Source organism: Armigeres subalbatus, chromosome 3, assembly GCF_024139115.2.
Source record: "Armigeres subalbatus isolate Guangzhou_Male chromosome 3, GZ_Asu_2, whole genome shotgun sequence".
Lineage (NCBI taxonomy): Eukaryota > Metazoa > Arthropoda > Insecta > Diptera > Culicidae > Armigeres > Armigeres subalbatus.
In genome coordinates, this window is record NC_085141.1 from 221777265 (window position 1) to 221798017 (window position 20753).

Consider the following 20753-nt stretch of genomic DNA (forward strand, 5'->3'; position numbering starts at 1 on the left):
AAATGTTGCTTCTTGCTCTGGCTCATAAATACTCGACGTATATGACAATTCGAATTTCGTTGTCACTCGTCAAGTCACTTTTCTGTTTCCTTTTTTTCAATCGCGTTGTGCAACGGACAAGGAAAACGGAACGGAAAACGCCGTCGTGGCCACAAGTTCGGGAAGTATCCCACCGGGAAAATGTAAAATTGTACGTTTCCGCCCAAAGCTGTGCCGCTAGATGCTGATGTTCGGTGTTCTGGACGGATTGCGCTTCACCGCTCCACATTAGACAAGCTCCAGCGGTTCCGATGGAATCTGAAAAGGAACAGGTAAGAAAACTGGCAAAAGCTGGCAGAATCATCCGTTCATTAATTTATTTTTAGTCTACATCCTAACATAACACTGAATCAACAATTTGACGCCACAATACAAGGTTCGAGGCCATCTCCACGCTCGCCAAGTCGATCAGCTCCACGCATTCCTGTGCCTACCGGATCGGAAATGAACACCATATTTGCTGCCGCGTATGCAGTTGTGATACGTATACTGTGGATTACGCAATAGCTCCGGTGAAATCGGAAAAGGAACAAGTAAGAAAATAGTGGCGAAAGCTTGCAGGGCAATCCATTCATTCATTTATTTAGTCTACATCTCTTCAGGTAACGCTGAGTCAACTATTTGACGCCACAATACCACACGCCTTCTTGTTCCTGCCGGGTCGAAAGCGAACATCATCTTTGCTGCCTCGAAGTGCTGCGCATATCCAGTGGCGACATGAGGTTGATTCAGTCGCTCTAGGTCGTAACGAGGCGGCCGACGGTACCAAACATTGTTTAACCATCATCAGATAGTGGTCAGAGTCGATGTTAGCGCCACGATATCTCCTGACGTCGATAATGTCGGAGAGGTGCCGTCCATCAATCAGAACGAGGTCGTTTTATAATTCCCGGAGGAATCCTTCCCGAAGGAATTCCCGGAGGAATTCTTCCCGAAGGAATTCCCGGAGGAATTCTTCCCGAAGGAATTCCCGGAGGAATCCTTCCCGAAGGAATTCCCGGAGGAATCCTTCCCGAAGGAATTCCCGGAGGAATCCTTCCCGAAGGAATTCCCGGAGGAATCCTTCCCGAAGGAATTCCCGGAGGAATCCTTCAGAAGGAATTCCCGGAGGAATCCTTCGAAGGAATTCGGAGGAATCCTTCCCGAAGGAATTCCCGGAGGAATCCTTCCCGAAGGAATTCCCGGAGGAATCCTTCCCGAAGGAATTCCCGGAGGAATCCTTCCCGAAGGAATTCCCGGAGGAATCCTTCCCGGAGGAATCCTTCCCGAAGGAATTCCCGGAGGAATCCTTCCCGAAGGAATTCCCGGAGGAATCCTTCCCGAAAGAATTCCCGGAGGATTCCTTCCCGAAGGAATTCCCGGAGGAATCCTTCCAGAAGGAATTCCCGGAGGAATCCTTCCAGAAGGAATTCCCGGAGGAATCCTTCCAGAAGGAATTCCCGAAGGAATCCTTCCCGAAGGAATTCCCGGAGGAATCCTTCCAGAAGGAATTCCCGGAGGAATCCTTCCAGAAGGAATTCCCGGAGGAATCCTTCCAGAAGGAATTCCCGGAGGAATCCTTCCAGAAGGAATTCCCGGAGGAATCCTTCCAGAAGGAATTCCCGGAGGAATCCTTCCCGAAGGAATTCCCGGAGGAATCCTTCCCGAAGGAATTCCCGGAGGAATCCTTCCCGAAGGAATTCCCGGAGGAATCCTTCCCGAAGGAATTCCCGGAGGAATCCTTCCCGAAGGAATTCCCGGAGGAATCCTTACCGAGGGAATTCCCGGAGGAATCCTTCCCGAAGGAATTCCCGGAGGAATCCTTCCCGAAAGAATTCCCGGAGGATTCCTTCCCGAAGGAATTCCCGGAGGAATCTTCCCGAAAGAATTCACGAAGGAATTCTTCCCAGAGGATTTCTTGCCGATGAAATTATCGGAGGAACTCCTGAAGGACTACCCGAATGAATTTTCGGAAGAACCCCTGAAGAAATTTTCGATAGAATTCCCGGGTGAACTCCTGAAGGAATTCCCGGAAGAGCTGCCGAAGGAATCCCCGGACAAATAAACGAAAGGATTTCCGGAGGAATCCCTGAAGCAATTCCCGAAGGAATCCTCGAAGGAATTCTCGAAGAAAAACTCGGAGGAATTCCCGAAAATATTCTCGAAAGATTTTCCGGATGAGTTCCCGGAGATTTTCAATGGAATTTTCGGAAGAATTTCCCAGCAAAATTCCCGGAGGGGTCTCACAGGAATTTTCGGTGGAATTCCCGGACAAATTCACTGTCAAGGAGGAATTTGCGAATGAATTCCCGGTGAAATTCTCGAAAGAATTCCTTGAATGCCCGAAGAAGTTCCTGGAGAAATTTCCGAATAAATTACATGAGGAATTTCCCAGAGAATTCCATTAAAGAATTTCCGGAAAGATGTCCAAAGGGCGAGTGATTCCCGCAAGAATTTCGGGAGGAATTCTCAGCAAAATACCCGGAGAAATTCGTCCGCAAATGCTAAAGGGTTATTTTTTATATTCCTTCGTGAATCTTTCTAGTATTCTTGAGGAAGTCGTAATGGGATTCCGAAGATAATCGTTTTCGAATTCGGAGAGTATCCTTCTCAGTTTCCAAATGGAATTCTTCTAGAATTAAGAAATTCAAAATCTGAAATTAAAAAATTCTCTTCAGAATCCAAAACGGATTTCTTATGGAGCCCCATAAGGATTTTCTTCCAAATCATAAACGATTTCCTTTTGGAATCTCAAGTAGATGCTCTCTGGAATCCGAGAAAGTTTCCCTTCGCAATACCCGATGGATTTGCATCGAAATCTGTACAGGATTCTCTGCATGATCCTAAAAGAATTTTCTAAAACCCAGATTAATCCACCTAGCAGTGATGATGCCTTTCTCGTGCATTATAAAATATATTGAAAAAATCACATTAGAAAGGTCAAAAAAGCTCTTTGGGGGAATAGATCACATTTTTTCGATCATTTTTAATATTTTTGCCTTGCCACCATTCAAAAAAAATGTTCTTTGAATTTTCAAGCTGGACCTTTGGGGAAAAACAATGATTTTTCAATAATTCCGAAAAGCAATGATCGGGCCCATTTCCAATAGCAAACAATTCCCCGTCGAATGCAACTTGTTGCGAGTAAATCGGATAATTCTAAGTTCTAAAAAGTGTGCCTACAAAATTTGTACACATACACACACACATACACAAAAAAACAGACGTCACCTCAGTTTGTCGAGCTGAGTCGATCGGTATATAACACTATGGGTCTCCAGGCCTTCTATCAAGTTTTTTTTAGCAATCATATAGCCTTTCGGTACAACTTTGTTGTATACGAGAAAGGAAAAAATGCATATGTTACAAATATGCGATCGTGCGGTAGTACAATGATTAGCGATAGTAAATACAATGATTAGCGCAACGGCGCGTTTTGAAAAATACATATGGATTAAAATTCGATATGTTTCCAACTTTCCTGATTCCCACGTAGTGTTTTTTCACCAATGTAATATTAAAGTTCAATAATACTACATAGTTGTATGTCATACATTGATTTTGCATCCCTTTGTGTAATAATTTGTGTAATAATTGTACAAGTACATTTGTGAAAATGAAACCAACAATTCACATAAATATAAATGAAAAAAAAAAAAGCCGCATAATATGGAAATAAGGAGGTGTATGAAAACGAATGTTATGTTCAAATCTGAGACGAGACCTGCAAAGAGGAAAAAATGTAACTTCAGCTGCTGCCAGTCAACTGCTGTCACGAACTGTCAGGTGCAACCAGCAGCTTTTTGAGTGAAAGTATTGGTATCCCAAATAAAATATTCCACATCATTTTTGTTTTACCAAGACATTTTTACTTTAACGAGTATTCCAAACTTTCCGTTTAGCTTGTTAATAATCAGTAATAAACCTGTGTTTTGTTCCCGGTATAAAAATCCTTATGAAAATGAATTAACTATTTCGTGAATTGGATACACTTTTATTGTGCTCAGAAGGGTCCACCTGGGGCTTAGGTGAAACAGTCAAGTAAACAGTTGAAACTCGATGGTCAACTGTGATGAAAAGAAGAACAAGTGTCAAAACAAGAGAAAAGAAGCAGCGTCTTTGCAGGTCTCGTCTCAGGTTCAAATCACCCATATGCCCAAACTACACCATCATTCCACCCAAACCACCCAAACCAAAAAGCAGTTAGCCTTAATGACACGCCTCTTCTTTCCTTCCAAAGCATGAAACAAAATGGCAGCAAACGTAACGAGCGCACGAGAAAGCATGTACGTAGGTATGCGATTTTTATTTCCAACGACGAAACTTTTACAGCTGTGTTGAGGCGAGCGAATGAAGTCATCGGCTTCGGGTCTCTAGCGCGTGTGTGTTCGTCCATTAGTTTTCGTGTTCCACATTTGAAGCTTTGGAAAACTTTGCTTGAGAGGTTAGCATCATCAATAAAGCACGAAAGAAGCAACACAAACATTCATGCTGTCAGTTATATACACGGTGCGAAATTTATTCACCGCATGCAGAAATGCTACACCCTTAATTTGTTTTACTCAATATTGTGCGGTTACTTGCTAAGTTTTTTAAACTTTATTAAGTGTTATTTTAATCTCCAGATTATGTTCAACACCGTACTTGCTAAATGGACACGGTCGGTTAAAGTAGCTGTTCCTTAAATAGTTCGTTAAAGTAGTCGCTAGATTATTCGCTGTTGGTTTGAGCGAGACAGAGTATATGTCAAAAAAATTAACCAGCAATCTGCGGTGTATTGTTCGAAATGAACGTTTATCAGCAATGGACTTTCTGCTGTACTATAGATCTCGCATAATTTTTCAAAAGGACCTAAGTATCATTTTTTCATGAATTAATTTGAGTACTGCAATCAACAGAACAACATGAAAGCTATTGCGATTCTTTTCTAAAATTAGCATACTGGCTCACCAGTTACGCGCCGGGTCCCATGCGCCGAGTTGTGCGCCATGCAAAAAGTAAATAAACCAATGTCAAATAGATGTGAGCTTTCGGTAAGCTTTTCCACATTCGCTTGTAAGGTATGTAGCATATTGTCGTCCCTTTACGAAAAGATATTTTTAAGTGAAATTGTTCGAGGTTTAGTAGTTTTTGCTTTTCTTTCGCCTGTGTTGCATTCGGGATATTGTTTAAGTGGATATTAGTAGTGCAATTATGTTTAATTTGTGATGTAATATTCTACACTTAAATTGAGTAAAGTACCATAATATGACACAATACCTTAGCGGCGCACAACTAAGCGAGGCAGAGGTGAATGAGCAAAATGCTATAATATCTCGAGAATCACAATATTGATTACAGTATTCAAATTAATTCATGAAAAAAAATGTTACTTACGTCCTTTTGAAAAGTTAAGCGAGAATTCATGAAAAAATTTTACTTAGGTCCTTTTGAAAAGTTATGTGGGAAATGTAATAAAATGCGTAAAGCCAAAATAGAACTTTTTGGGAACTTGCAAGTGTTCTGATTGTTTAAGTTGACTTTTTGTAAATTTATTGGTCAACATTTAAGAAGTGCAGTTAAAAGAAAAGTGCATACTTAGTTTATTCAAATTTGATTCAGACTATCTTTTGAAAAGGGTCAAACTTGTTTTTACTGATTTTTTCAAATGGATATAATCGAAAAACGACCCTTCCTACAAAAAAGTGTTGTATGGGTGACTATCGCAAAATCAGTCAAACTTTCTAATAAAACTTTTTGAAAAACTCAAAATTGAACCCTACACTACAAAAATTCGATTTAAAAAATTAAAAGTCGATTTGCAAAAAAACGCCCTTTTCGATTTGGACGAAATTTTGTCTCAAGATAGGTGATTATGTTCCCTACCAACCGTCCATACATCGCAAGCTGGGCACTTTGAAGGGAAAAAAAATTTTCTAACAAAAACTTTTTCTTGACGGAATTGATTTTTTCAGTGTCTTTAAGGGGTGGATTTAACATATGTATGCATAATATACTCATATTAAGTATTCCTGTACAGTCAGGCAGAGTACAATGTTTTGGTCGTAACTGGTCGCAACTAAAGAAGCTAATAATGGAATATAATATTTTTTTTGAAGATATAAACCCCTTCTTAATATTACTCTTAATTTAAAAACAAACTATATTTAGTGACTAAATTAGACAATGTATCATAAAAATAGATTTGATTGGGGTTCTATAACGATGGCTTTCATTGGTTTAATTTCAGATGAAAATACACTGAAAATAATTCCGACAAGAAAAAGTTTTTGTTAGAAAAACTTTTTTTCCTTAAGAGTGCCCAGCTTGCGATGTATGGACGGTTGGTAGGTAACAGAATCACCTATCTTGAGACAAAATTTCATTGAAATAAAAAGGGCGTTTTTCGCAAATCGACTTTAACATTTTTAAACTGATTTTTTCAGTGTAGGGCTCAATTTGGATTGTTTCCGATATTTTCACTAGAAAGTTTGACTGATTTTGCGATGGTCACCATACAACACTTTTTGTGGGATGCGTCGTTTTTCTATTATATCCATTTGAAAATATTAGCAAAAAATTTCAGCTCTTTTCAAAGGATAGTCTAGATTAAATTTGGAAAAACATTTTGTTTTCATTTCGGATCATCTGGTGATTTTCATTTCTCATTTTCATTTCTTACTTCTTACTTTTCACTCCTCACTCCGCACTTCTCACGTCTCACTTTTCACTTCTCACTGCTCACATCGGCCCATAGGGAAAGAAATGGCAGAAATGACGCTTAACTTTCAAAAGAACATATGTCACCTTTTATTCATGAATTAATTTGTGTACTGCAATCAAAAGCTATCATATTGGTCTGTTGATCGCAATATTAAAATTCATTCATGAAAATATGTTTCTTAGGTCATTTTGAAAAAATAAACGAGAATTTTCAGTGTATACATGAAATCTTAAAATAGGTACTTTTTAACTCATTAATGGGTTTCTATGTTTTTGTGTGAGGTTTTTTTGCCGTGTAAGCTGTGTATTCTATGCTGTCAGTGTGCCGGTTTCGAATAAATTGTGTCTTGGGCCCGGAGAACATAACCTACACTGAGAAAATTCTTCATATTGAATATATTTGTGGTACACATAATTCTTTGCAATTTGGAGACACAAATATACTCGATATGGATCCACACATAATTTCGATAACTGCATATTGGCGGCCACACATAGATTTCATTTGGTTATAGATTTTATTTGTGCTTCGCGTGGAGAGTGGTTATGTGTGCACAAATAAACATCATAAGTTAAATTAATAGATTTTTGCCAATAAAAATGTGTGGATTTTTTGCAGTGTAGAAAATCGATAGCTTATTTGTTACGAAATAAGGATGTCTCATAACTCTTTGAATATTTACTATTTTTTGAGAAGTGCCATCATTATGAAACTCAATAGTGAACAAGAAGAAAACATTCCCCATCGAATGCAACTTGTTGTAGCAAAATCGATTCAGGTTTAGTACTAGAAAAATTGGCTAATGTTTCAATGTGCACACACATACGCACACACACACACACGGACACACACACGGACAGACAGACATTTGGTCAGTTTGTCGAGCTGAATCGAATGGTATATAATACTATGGGTCTACAAGCGCTCTATAAAAAGTACGTTTTGGGAGTGAAATGAAAGCCTTTCTGGTACAACTTTGTTGTACGAGAAAGGCAAAAAAGGATTCTCTTCGGAAGAAGTATTCTATTCTAAATTCTAGAAGGATTTCCTTTGGTTCCCCAAAAGGATTCTATTATGAATGTCAAAGGATCTATTTCACAACCTCATAAGAATTCTCTCTGGAATCAAACAAAAAAAAATCCTATCGGAACCCCTAAAAGATTCGCTTCGAAATTCCATACATTCCGTTCGGAATCACAAAAACAATATTTGGCAGGAGATTCTGAGAAAACTTCCGGAATTGAAAGCAATTCCCAGAAGAATGCTTCTTCGGCTTTTTGATTATAAGAAAACTTCCGGAATTGAAAGCAATTCCCGGAGGAATGCTGGAAAAATTTCAATTAGGTGTTGTTGGTGGAATTCCACATCTTCGGCTGTTGTGCTGGCGGCGTTCTTCCGGAACTCATCCTTAGGTATCCACAACTACAGTTGCCTCTTATCGCTGCCGGAGCTTGAAGCTGATCCTGGGAGATAAGGTGATGAAGATGCAGTGATTAACAACTTGTCTATATGGCCGTGAAATAATTTCAGGAAATAAATAAAATGTTTTCATTTTTATAACAAAAAATATAAACAAACGTCAATAATAATATTGAGTTTGCTGACGTCTAATCACCTTTCTCTTTCTAGCGCGTTAGAAGGATAATATGATTTGTTTTCATCGAGAAACAATGAAAACAGTTCATATCTTTCCTACGTGCTTGAAAGAGAAAGATGATTACACGCCAGCAAGTTCAAAATGATGAAAGAAAAAGAAAAAAAGAAGAAGAACCCCAAATCAAGAGCTCGACGGGGCTTGACGATCCATAGCAGGACATCGGACCCATATCAGGCTGAAACGTCAAAGCCATTTCGCATGTTCGAAGTCAGACGGGCTCGACGCAAACGGTGCAGAATCGCGAGATGTAAGGCGGATCCTCTTGCTCTGCTCACTCTCATATCAGGCTCTGTCTCACTGATCGGGGCTTTGATGTCAAGCTCCTGTCGGACTCAGATTTCTCAGAGGGTAATTAAATACACTCTGCCTGCAAGGACACCGTTCTGGAAAAAAAACCTTCAGAAAGTCTCGTTTCCACGTTGCTATACCTTGAGCATTAACAAAAAAGGATGGTAGAATCTTTGAATTATCCATTTCCTCTCAATAATTCTCCTCATATTGAATTGAGCAATCAGTTCGATTACTCATAATAAAATAAAGCAAAAGGGGTCTAGCTCTAGCCTAAGAGATTTGACTCATGCGACGAAGCAAATAATTGCGCTGTTGAGTTTTTAGCTTTTTTTTGTGTAACCTTCGGGGCCCAAGGTTTCATTTCAGATTGCCAGGAAGGGTAACTGCTGTATTTTGCTGGTATCCTTTAATGATTGTCATTATTAATAGACGAATCAAACATGCACTATTCAATTCGTTTCAAAGTTTTTAAACCTGTTTCTGTGGAAACAAACTTTGGGCAATTTTCCTCCATCGTTACCTATTTTCCTTTTCAATGCAATGAGCAGCAACAAAATTTTGAAAGCTGGTCTTCAAATTCTTACTTGCAACAAATAAAAAAATTTCGTAATAGAGGTTGCTGACGTTTAATCATCTTTCTGTATCAAGCGCATGGGAAGAATAGGATTTGTTTTCATCGGGAAACGTTTCCCGGTGAAAACAAATCCTATTATTTCTATGCACTTGAAAGAGAAAGGTGATTAAACGTCAACAACCTATTATTGACTTCATTGCCAAACACCGTTCATGTAAAAATGTTCTAAGCAATTCCAACGTTCAATTGAATTTGAAGATTGTTCTGCGAGATATTCATTCATTTATTTAGCTTCTATATATTGCGCTTTTGGCAGTTTATAAGAGTTTTTTTTCTCACAGTAATCTTTTTCTCACACTCAATACACTCAAAAAAATTTGATTTTCCGAGTATAATATTTGTGTGTGAGTGCTCAATCTGAAAACAAATAGACGTCAAATCATGGCGGGAATCGATTTAGTGTACACGCTTACATGTGACTAACGAGTAAGTGTGTGTGTGAAAAAGAAGCGGGCAAATCACAATCTACACATAACTCTTCAAATTGATGAAATCGGCAATATCTAAACAGATATTATTTGTGCAGCTAAAAACCGAATTTTTGAACTCGCGAAAATCAATGTTTCTCCTATTAGTCGCAAGTTTTATTACTGCACATCTGGTGCGCTGTATAGCGCATCTGGTTGCAAACAATATGTACTACATGCGCAATGATGCGCTATAAGTTGAACGCGAATAAAATCAGTTTTCGCGAGATCGAAATGGATCAATCAAGGTATCTCATTTAGCACCCACCGCATCAAAACAACGGCGGCATAATACGCATAATTTCTATTCATGTGCTTTTGACAGAACATGTCTACGGTGGCACGATCTGTTCATTTCATAGCGGCGGTTTTTGCGGTCCATTCTAATTTCAATTGGAACCATAATAACAATGAATCAACAATTTGACACCACAATAGTAGCAATAGTGAAATGCAGGTGCTAGGAGATCCATTGTTGGTTAATTTACCATTCACATAATAATTTTATCTCATGAAATGCCCGTTATGTGTATACAAAACTATGTTGATTAACTTAAGCGTGCAAACTAACCACCCGCTCAGAGTCTTCGTGCGGTTCGTGTTGCCTTCCACGGCCGGTAAATAGAATGGAACAGTTCAAGTCTTGTCAACACGGTCGTCGGTCGGGCGTGCGGTTCGCGTTGTTTGTAACTATTTCGTGATAGTTTTGAAGAAAAACAGAAATAACAGTTACATCAGCTGAATATTGACTGTTTTTCTTCTTTAGTAGTGTTGAATTGAATTTATCGCGCAAGTGACGGTAGTTGCGGTCGTGTGGTGGGCTTTTTTCAGTGAATTGGGGCTTATTGAATTTATATGTGCACTTCGTTTTGCTGCGGAGTGAAGAAATGAGAAGAAAGTGTTATTTAAATCCTAAATCAGGATTTCACAAAGTGAAAGTGAAAGAAGATTAGTAAGGCTAATTTTTATTTCAGTGGTTTAGCAGTATGGTGTGATTGTACCGTATGGTACCACATGTATTACTGCATGATGAAGACCTGTGCGCCGCTGCGTCATGCCGCCGCCGCAGCCGGTGATTTTCTCACGTCGCCGCCGCCGTCGAAAATTAATCGGCGAGCCGCCGCATGAATATTTTTCACCATGCCGATGGCTATTGAACGAGTTTACACCAGTAAGTTTTTCGGTAACTTTTCCATGATGTCCAATGGTAAATGAATCAGAAATTTCGTCAAAAATTCCCCGCTCGCGGAAAACCGAATATAAGGTATTTTATGAGACGTTTCGCGGCGGCCCGATTACATGTAATTTAATGTTTTGTTTTGGTATGATTCTGCGTGAACATCTCGTTATGTCCAAACACAAAATAATTTTTCTAACTTTTCATTTGTTTTTATAATGTTTTCTTCAGCATTTTATGCTAAGAATGCAATAGTATGAATAATCTAGCAACACGTATTGGAAATGGTATGAAAAGCTTTGTTCTTAAGCTCTAGAAACCAAAAAAAAAACTAGGTAGAATTGATGATCCGACCCATTGGAATGTTCAGCGTGAATTAACCAAACAAACGGGCTCCCACTATTTGTCAAAGTAGATAAGCACGAGAGAAACAGCTGCTTCGATCTGTCTCATAAAATGCCTTATAATTTACAGAGGAGTTTTCATGTGGATTCCAGAAGATTTTTTAAGGAGTGTTAAGGGAAATTTCCGAAGGTATTACTGACAATTTCGAAAACGATTTTCCAGGTGGATTCTTGGACGAATGTTTCGGAAACTAAGTGGAGGTATTTTCTGGAGAAATTCGCAATAGAATTTCCGTAAGCATTCCCAGAAAAAAAAATCTGGATAAATTTCCGGACGTGGAAATTCTATGTGACATTCAAAAGGAGTTTTGTGGAAATTCTCGAAGTGATTCATGAAGAGTACTTGGAGGAACTCCAATGAGAATTTCAGAAAAAAATCCCTGAGAAAAACTCTTCAGTGTTTTATTACTGATTAACCTTTAACAATAATAAATGGCATTATTGAAAGCAAGTTTTCAAAAACATTTCATTTTTATTTCATTCGTAATCTAAAAACATGTGTTTTAGTTTACATGTTGTACTTTATAAAATTTTAATTAAAAAAAAACAACCTGAGAATCGAACTTAGGTCTGCAAATTGTAAGACCTTTCCGTCAACGCTCAACTGTTTCCACTTTTTGAAACAAATATCGCTCAAAGTAACATGTTTTGAGTTTTGACAATACAAACATATGGTATCGAACTCATTGTGGTGTGTATACACTATTTCTTAGTTTTCATACCACGTGATATGACAAAAAAAAGTTTGCTGTTGCATTTTGAAGCTGCCTTGAAGAACTACCTATGCGGTATGGTTTCGTATGTTTGCATCCTACCATGGTTTGAATCCAAAGAAAAATCTATCACTTCAAGACAAAATTTTCAAAACGACTTATCTGCTTTTGTAAACAAAGATTCAAACGACGATTTAACGAATCTGATAGCTCTCCCACGGCACCAAATTCGTCGCTTCTTTTTGTCAACATGCGTGCTCACTGCTGAAAAAGATCACAAAATAATAAACATTACTACTACTACTACATACTATGCTATAGCATTCCTCTCCTTTCCCAACTGACTATAAGGACTTGACCGGCGCCGTTATGACAATACAAGTTGCCAGAATCAGTGGTGTAGCCAGATAAATGGTCAGGGGGTGGGGTTTTTTGGTTTCTGAATTGCATTTGATGTAACGATTTCAATGTTTCATCTGTGTTACTGTTACTGGTAATAAACTCTATTCAGTTTTTATTCTGACAGACTTTGCGTCCCGCATCCCCAAATACAATGATTCATTGCGTTTTCTGGCAAGTGAAACATTGAGCGCAATGAATCATTTACCAATATATACACGAATGGCTAGACACAACCGATATAGTGCAATATTATCGCTGTTTTATTGGAATGCTTTACTTAAATGGATCATTTCCTTGGTCATTTAATATTTGTTGTTTTAAAACAACATTGTACATTTAAGGGTTAAAACAACCATTTAGAGCATGGCCGATGGGAATTCCATCAGTGTTGCGTTTGTTTACACGGTCTACATGCGTAACCAGAGGTCTATTAGCCCGTTTAAAATTTTGAACAAGCTATTCTTGTATTTTTAATAGAATGTATTTTATCATGTGTTCAAAACTTTGCAAGAAATCTCTGAAGGAATCCTTTAAGATTTCAATCGTAAATGAAGAGTTACCAGACTGTTTCAAGTAGGGTACATATTCATATGTGTGATAGATTTCCCCAGGAAATGAATGGGACAAGTATATATATTCAAATATGATACATAGTATTTTAAGGTCCACAAAAAACATGTATCATATTAAAAGCTTATCGAAAGACCTTTGATTACGGGTGTACGCCTTAAGATCTCACTCCCGAGATTTCTCGCTTAACTTTTCAAAAGGACCTAAGTAACATTTTTTTCATGAATTAATTCGATTAGCGCGATCAACAGAACAACATTAAAGCTATTAATTGCTGTATTAAAATTAATTCATGAAAAAAATGTTACTTAGGTCCTTTTGAAAAGTTAAGCGAGATTTCTGAATATCGCAGAACATATGCTGTGGTCATATTCTATAACAAGGACCGTAAAGAGATTGTACCACTTTTGAAACAAGTCGATAGAACTTTGATTATGCATGTTGACTTTAAACCTCACTCCATATATTTCTAGAATAGTGCAGGATATATGTAGTGATCCCATTTTATACTAAAATCCACAAAGAGCGTGTACCTCTTTTGAAACTTCGATTCTAGTCGATAGAACTTTGGTTACGCGTGTAGACCCGAGGTCTTTCTCCACAGATTTCTTGTAAAACTGAGACCTTACTCCAGAGATTTCTTGTTCAACTCTGAGGATACGAGTATATAAAAGTATAATATTGCAATTAAATTGGAGCGAGCTTAAAATCTGTTGAATTGACTCAAGTAACACATTTCTATCAAATCTGATTACAGTTACTTGATTGTGACCAAATTCAGACATATAGGTACACTCAGGATACTGGTCGTAAGACGATCATACTATTCTCTTTTGAAATTTCGCCACAAGACAATGTTTTGATTTTCATACGATTCACTAATGGAATGCATTTTATACGACAATCTTATGGAAAATTTTATGTTCGTTTAAAAAAAGTGTAACCTGGTTTCGAACCGTGGACGTCGTGATTAGGAGGCGTGAGATCACACCACACGCCCACCAACGCTTTAGGGAAAAGCTGTTGGATGCACAATAAAAAAGATTGATTTGACCGAAATATGATCCTAATATTTTCATAGTTCAATTCTTATGAAACATTCTCGTAAGTTTGGTCGTATGAAATACTTACGACCAGTATACTCAGTGTATAAGTTGCGACACCTGACTTGGAACATATGGACTTAACCACGAGCGTCTTCTTTTTTTACGATTCTTCTTCTTTTCGCTCGAAAAAATGATATCCGCTTTGAGTGAATTCGGAGCTTTTAGTTCACCGGATGTTCACGTTGATGTTCATTTTTTGTAAACTTTGCCCTCAGATGAGGTTTTCTTCTTACTGAAAATCGACGCGTGACGCCATCGTGGTTTAGTCCATGTGCTACTCGAGGAATTCTGTTTTACTTCCGAAACATACAATCTATCGCAACACTGCCACCATATTAGCTGCAGATAAAAATGGAACACAAGATTGTCTCTATTCTATGCATATGAAAACAAAGAAATATCGCTATTCTCTTTTGTTGCTTGTTTTTTTGCATTTTCAGCTACAATTAAACTACTTGACACATCCACACATATCACGAACAACAAAGGAAAGGCTACAAAAAACACACTCTCATATTCCTTTCGTGTGGTTTCAGTCAGAAGAGGCTTAATTCAATAACAAAAACATTTCAAACAGTAACCATAGAGGAGTGCATAGCGTCAACGCATCTCTCTGACGGTTTTGTTCATGCTCTAGGTTCGAATCCTGGTGACAGCCACGGGAGGGGGAAGGGGGTGGGGCATTTTAAAGAGTCAGAGTGTTTCAGGCCGTACGGCACACTATTTTTTGTACACACATACACGCTCACATCCACACATATAGCCTAAAAAGACTAATAGAAATTTTTGGATTTGGGCAAAGCTTCTTAGTTGTCGACCAAGTGTGACTAAGAAGGACGGCAGGGCTGTAATGACCCAAGTATCCCAAAATAAACTATTTTTTCATGTGGTGTGAAAATGGTATTTTAGGGGAACAAATCAATACTTCCAATACGAAACTGGGACCAGTCTGGGTGCTGGTATAGCGAATCCGCACCTGCGCGAGCACAAAATGTTGGCTTTGAAGGGAGTTGATAGTAACCAACAGTGCATCATTGAGACCCATGAGGGCGGCAGCAGTGCGAATCCGCACCTGCGGGAGCGCAAAATGTTGGCTTTGGGAGGGTTGATAGTAACCAACAGTGCATCATTGGAACCCATGAGGGCGGCAGCAGTGCGAATCCGCACCTGCGGGAGCGCAAAATGTTGGCTTTGGGGGGGTTGATAGTAACCAACAGTGCATCATTGGAACCCATGAGGGCGGCAGCAGTGCGAATCCGCACCTGCGGGAGCGCAAAATGTTGGCTTTGGGGGGGTTGATAGTAACCAACAGTGCATCATTGGAACCCATGAGGGCGGCAGCAGTGCGAATCCGCACCTGCGGGAGCACAAAATGATGGCTTTGAAGGAGTGGATAGTAACCAACAGTGCATCAGTGGAACCCAGGAGGGCGGCAGCAGTGCGAAGCCGCACCTGCGGGAGCACAAAATGTTGGCTTTGAAGGGAGTTGATAGTAACCAACAGTGCATCATTGAGACCCATGAGGGCGGCAGCAGTGCGAATCCGCACCTGCGGGAGCGCAAAATGTTGGCTTTGGGGGGGTTGATAGTAACCAACAGTGCATCATTGGAACCCATGAGGGCGGCAGCAGTGCGAATCCGCACCTGCGGGAGCGCAAAATGTTGGCTTTGGGGGGGTTGATAGTAACCAACAGTGCATCATTGGAACCCATGAGGGCGGCAGCAGTGCGAATCCGCACCTGCGGGAGCGCAAAATGTTGGCTTTGGGGGGGTTGATAGTAACCAACAGTGCATCATTGGAACCCATGAGGGCGGCAGCAGTGCGAATCCGCACCTGCGGGAGCACAAAATGTTGGCTTTGAGGGGAGTTGATAGTAACCAACAGTGCATCATTGGAACCCATGAGGGCGGCAGCAGTGCGAATCCGCACCTGCGAGAGCACAAAATGTTGGCTTTGAAGGGAGTTGATAGTAACCAACAGTGCATCATTGAGACCCATGAGGGCGGCAGCAGTGCGAATCCGCACCTGCGGGAGCGCAAAATGTTGGCTTTGGGGGGGTTGATAGTAACCAACAGTGCATCATTGGAACCCATGAGGGCGGCAGCAGTGCGAATCCGCACCTGCGGGAGCGCAAAATGTTGGTTTTGGACGGGCTGATAGTAACCAACAGTGCATCATTGGAACCCATGAGGGCGGCAGCAGTGCGAATCCGCACCTGCGGGAGCGCAAAATGTTGGCTTTGGGGGGGTTGATAGTAACCAACAGTGCATCATTGGAACCCATGAGGGCGGCAGCAGTGCGAATCCGCACCTGCGGGAGCACAAAATGTTGGCTTTGAGGGGAGTTGATAGTAACCAACAGTGCATCATTGGAACCCATGAGGGCGGCAGCAGTGCGAATCCGCACCTGCGGGAGCACAAAATGTTGGCTTTGAAGGGAGTTGATAGTAACCAACAGTGCATCATTGAGACCCATGAGGGCGGCAGCAGTGCGAATCCGCACCTGTGGGAGCATTTTAAAGAGACTGTAAAGGTGTTCGGCCGTACGGCACACTATTTTTTGTACACACATACACGCTCACATCCACACATATAGCCTAAAAAGACTAATAGAAATTTTTGGATTTGGGCAAAGCTTCTTAGTTGTCGACCAAGTGTGACTAAGAAGGACGGCAGGGCTGCTTGGTTGTCATCAAACATGTCTATTTCACATGGATTATTTTCTTGCATACGACTGGATAGAAGCCCAGATAGAGCAGAACGAGGAGGGGGTGTGATGATTGTGGTGCGCAAAGGGATCTCATATGAACAAATTGATTACTTGGATGTCAAATCTATTGAAGCAGTTGGCGTCATTGTCCAATCATCTAGGACTCCTATACATATTATTGCCGCGTACTATCCAGGCGGGTCTTGTAGACAACAAATTGAACAATTCCGAAAAGACATACGTAAATTGCTCTTTTCAGCTGATCCAGTGTACGTCATCGGCGACTTCAATGCACGTCATCGGGCCTGGAACTGCTTAAAAGCCAACAAAGCCGGAAAAGAATTGTTCCTATCTGCGCGAAATACCGGCACAACTATCCACGCTCCCGACTCACACACCTTCATTCCCACCGGCAGAGGAAAACCATCCACACTAGACTTGACCTTGTCCAACAACAGATTCAACATATCGGTGCCGAAAGTTGTGCATGATTTATCTTCAGACCATCTGCCAGTAACCTTCACGATTGACGCTGAAACACCTTACAACCCTAATGTACACCAACACCGAAGCTATAATCGCGCAGACTGGTCAAGATTTCGGCGAATCATGGACGATAGGATTGATCTGTCTGCAAATGGAATGATCTCTAACATCGACTATCCTGCTGAAATCAATGAAGCAATCGAGTTTTGACAGATACTATCACTGATGCCGAGGCCTTGGCTGTTCCTCTTGTTAACATTCAACAACATCAGCCAACATTACCAGAATCCGTAAAGCAACTCATCAAACTTAGGAATACTCGAAGACGTCAGTATTACAGAAGAAGAGACCCGATGATCGGTATGATCGTATCCGCTCTTACTCGAAGGATCCAACAGGAAGTAGCAGAACATAGATTCCGGAATTTCGGCGATATGGTTGAAGACCTAGAATCCGGAAGCAACAAATTCTGGAAGATCAGCAAACTTTTGCGTAACAAGTGTAAATATAGTCCTCCCCTCAAAGTCGGCGAGTCCCTTATCGTCTCACCTGTAGGGAAAGCCGGTATACTAGCCGAAAAGTTTGTCAAGGCTCACTTGAATACACTGCCAGGTGATTACGCTACCAATGTAGCTGTAGAGGAGGCCGTACAGGAGATTTCTCGTCACCAGGACCTAAACAACGATGGTAGCACATACGCCAAACCCAAAGAAGTTCGTACCATTATCCACCAGCTAAAAGCGAAGAAATCACCGGGAAGGATGGTGTACGCAACATCGTGCTCAAGAACTTCTCACGCAAGGGAATCGTCTTCTTGACAAGGTTAGTGAATGCTTGTATCAAATTGTCGTACTTTCCAGAGGCTTGGAAATGTGCTACTGTCATTCCCATAGCAAAGCCCAACAAAGACGTAACAGACCCAGGAAATTATAGGCCTATCAGTTTACTCAACACTATGAGCAAAATTTTGGAACGAGTGATCCTCAACAGATTGAACCGACACCTTGAGACAAGTGGATTGATTCCAAATGAACAATTTGGATTTAAAAGCGGCCATTCCACAACACACCAGTTGATGAGGGTTTCAAAACCCATTCGTAATGCTTTTGCGAACAAAAAGTCGGCAGGAATGGTGCTTCTCGACATAGAAAAGGCCTACGACTCCGTGTGGCATGAGGCTCTAGTGTATAAACTTCATCGGAGCAGATGTCCTATATATCTTGTCAAGATGTTATACTCCTTCCTCAAAGGTAGAACGTTTAAAGTATCGGTAAATGGTAGTCTATCCAATGAGTACGACGTTCCTTTTGGTGTGCCGCAAGGGTCGGTGCTCAGTCCAACCCTGTACAACGTGTTTACTTCGGATATCGTTATGATTGATGGAGTGGTATATACTTTCTTCGCCGACGATACAGGATACCTGGTGGTCGATAAAGATCCGGAGATCATAACCACTCATCTACAAGCAGCTGAAAATTCTCTGGAAGAATTCCAAAGAAAATGGCGTATTAAGGTAAACCCTACTAAAACACAAGCAATATTCTTCACCAAGAAACGAGCACAAAAACATATTCCGTCAAGACAAATAACTGCCGGAGGAGTATTAGTTCCTGGAGCAACGAAGTCAAATACCTCGGAGTGAACTACGACAAAAACTTATATTCGACAAACACGTGAACTACAGCATTCAAAAATGCGGTAAACTCATTCGATGCTTATATCCCTTGATAAACCGGCGTTCGAGATTGCGATTGAACAACAAAATGTTACTATACAAAACAATATTTCGGGCTATCCTCGTTTACGGCGCTCCGGCTTGGCGTGATTGTGCAGCTAGTCATCGGAAACGGATCCAGCGGATGCAGAATAAAATCTTAAAGATGATACACAACCTGAATCCATACTTTCCTACAGACGAGCTCCATCGTTTGGCTAAAATTGATAGAATTGATGAATTCATAGAAAAAAATGTGAACAAATTTGAAACTTCCTGTGTAATGTCAGGAAATCCACTTATTCAAAATCTGTTGACTCTGTGATAATAGTTAGTAAGTTAAAAAAAAAAAAACATAAGTTATTACTGAGGTTTTTTTTTTCTAACTTAATTTTTCCTCACTTGCTTAAAAATCTTTAATTGAAACCTAAATACTCATAACTGAAATGCTGAAATCACAGATGAAAGGTAACAAAACACTGTACAGAATATTATAGTAGGCTAAGCACTTATCGACGAATGAATAAAATAAAAATTAAATTAAATTAAATTAAATTAATAAAAATACATACATTTTAACCAAAAGTAAATTTATTCGGAAGAGCCTGTTCAGGTCACAAGCTTGATAAATTAGTATCTTGATGTCAAAGTTCAAACGTTTTATTTTTATTCGGTATGATATCCAGTTATGAAGCTCGCAATCTGAACAGGCTATAAGAATTTATTAAAGAATGATATATCACATGAGAACATCCAATTTCTAAACGAAATAAATAAAATTAAGCACCTTTTTAGTACATATTGCGGTTTTCTTTTGCGTACAAGGGCACGCTAAACACAGTTTTACAATAATACCGAAGTACGTGAACAATGCTCTTATCAATAATAAGAAAAAGAATTGAGAAAAATCGATTACAGTTTTACAGCTGAAATTCTTGTATAAAAAAATACAATGGTGTTCAGCATCGAGCTAAATTCAGCTGTTCAACATTTGGCAAATTACCCTAAAAGTTCGATTTTATTATTTTCTAATAAATTCATGGCAAAAATTCGCCGTATTTCAAAGAAATCTCGTATTTTATTGTATTTCCCATATAAACTTCTTACCGTAAGCAAGTAGTGACGTCACAACATTTTTGATTACTACTACATACACATATACTGGTCTGCGTCACCTTAGTAAGTCTAGCTCATTGGGATGTTGGTGTCAGGTTCCGGTTGAATAAATAGACTGATTACTGAGGTGCAAGAAAGTGTGGAACGATATGCAACGGTTTCATGAGCCTACCAAGGGTGAGTGGAGAAAAGCTGAGCCATCTATCGTCAGGTGCAACAACCAATACGATATTTTGCTGACAGATGAAATAAAAGTGGCTACCAGGTTGAATGAACACTGCAAGACTGGAACTGTGCATTGATACGAAAGCAGTTGATGGCAGCGATACTAGTTTTGCTAGGCGTCGTTTTAGACGTCACGCCGATAGCTATTCTATATTATTTTTAATAATTGCGTGAAAATTTACTGAGGGAGTGCAGAACGATCTCGAGATCAGCGTCATTTTGTTCTGCTTTGTGGGTTGTAAAAACTTATTAAGTGCGCGATCAAACGTAGTTTTGGAGCGCAAAAGGATATCTGCGTTATTTTATTTTGCTTTGTGCTTAGAAAAAAATAATGTGCGTTAAAATGTGCTTTTGGAATACA

At 39.8% G+C, this 20753-nt stretch overlaps 1 protein-coding gene and 1 long non-coding RNA gene across 2 annotated transcripts in view; one reads left to right on the forward strand and one right to left on the reverse strand.

The window, feature by feature from the left end:
- Positions 1-20753, reverse strand: part of LOC134220133 (MOXD1 homolog 1) — a 217699-nt gene that overhangs the window by 98594 nt on the left and 98352 nt on the right. The gene's annotated exons all lie outside the window — the stretch shown is intronic.
- Positions 60-922, forward strand: LOC134225822 (uncharacterized). The gene is made up of 3 exons (XR_009983333.1): positions 60-311; positions 366-572; positions 627-922. It is a non-coding gene; the product is annotated as an uncharacterized LOC134225822 (long non-coding RNA).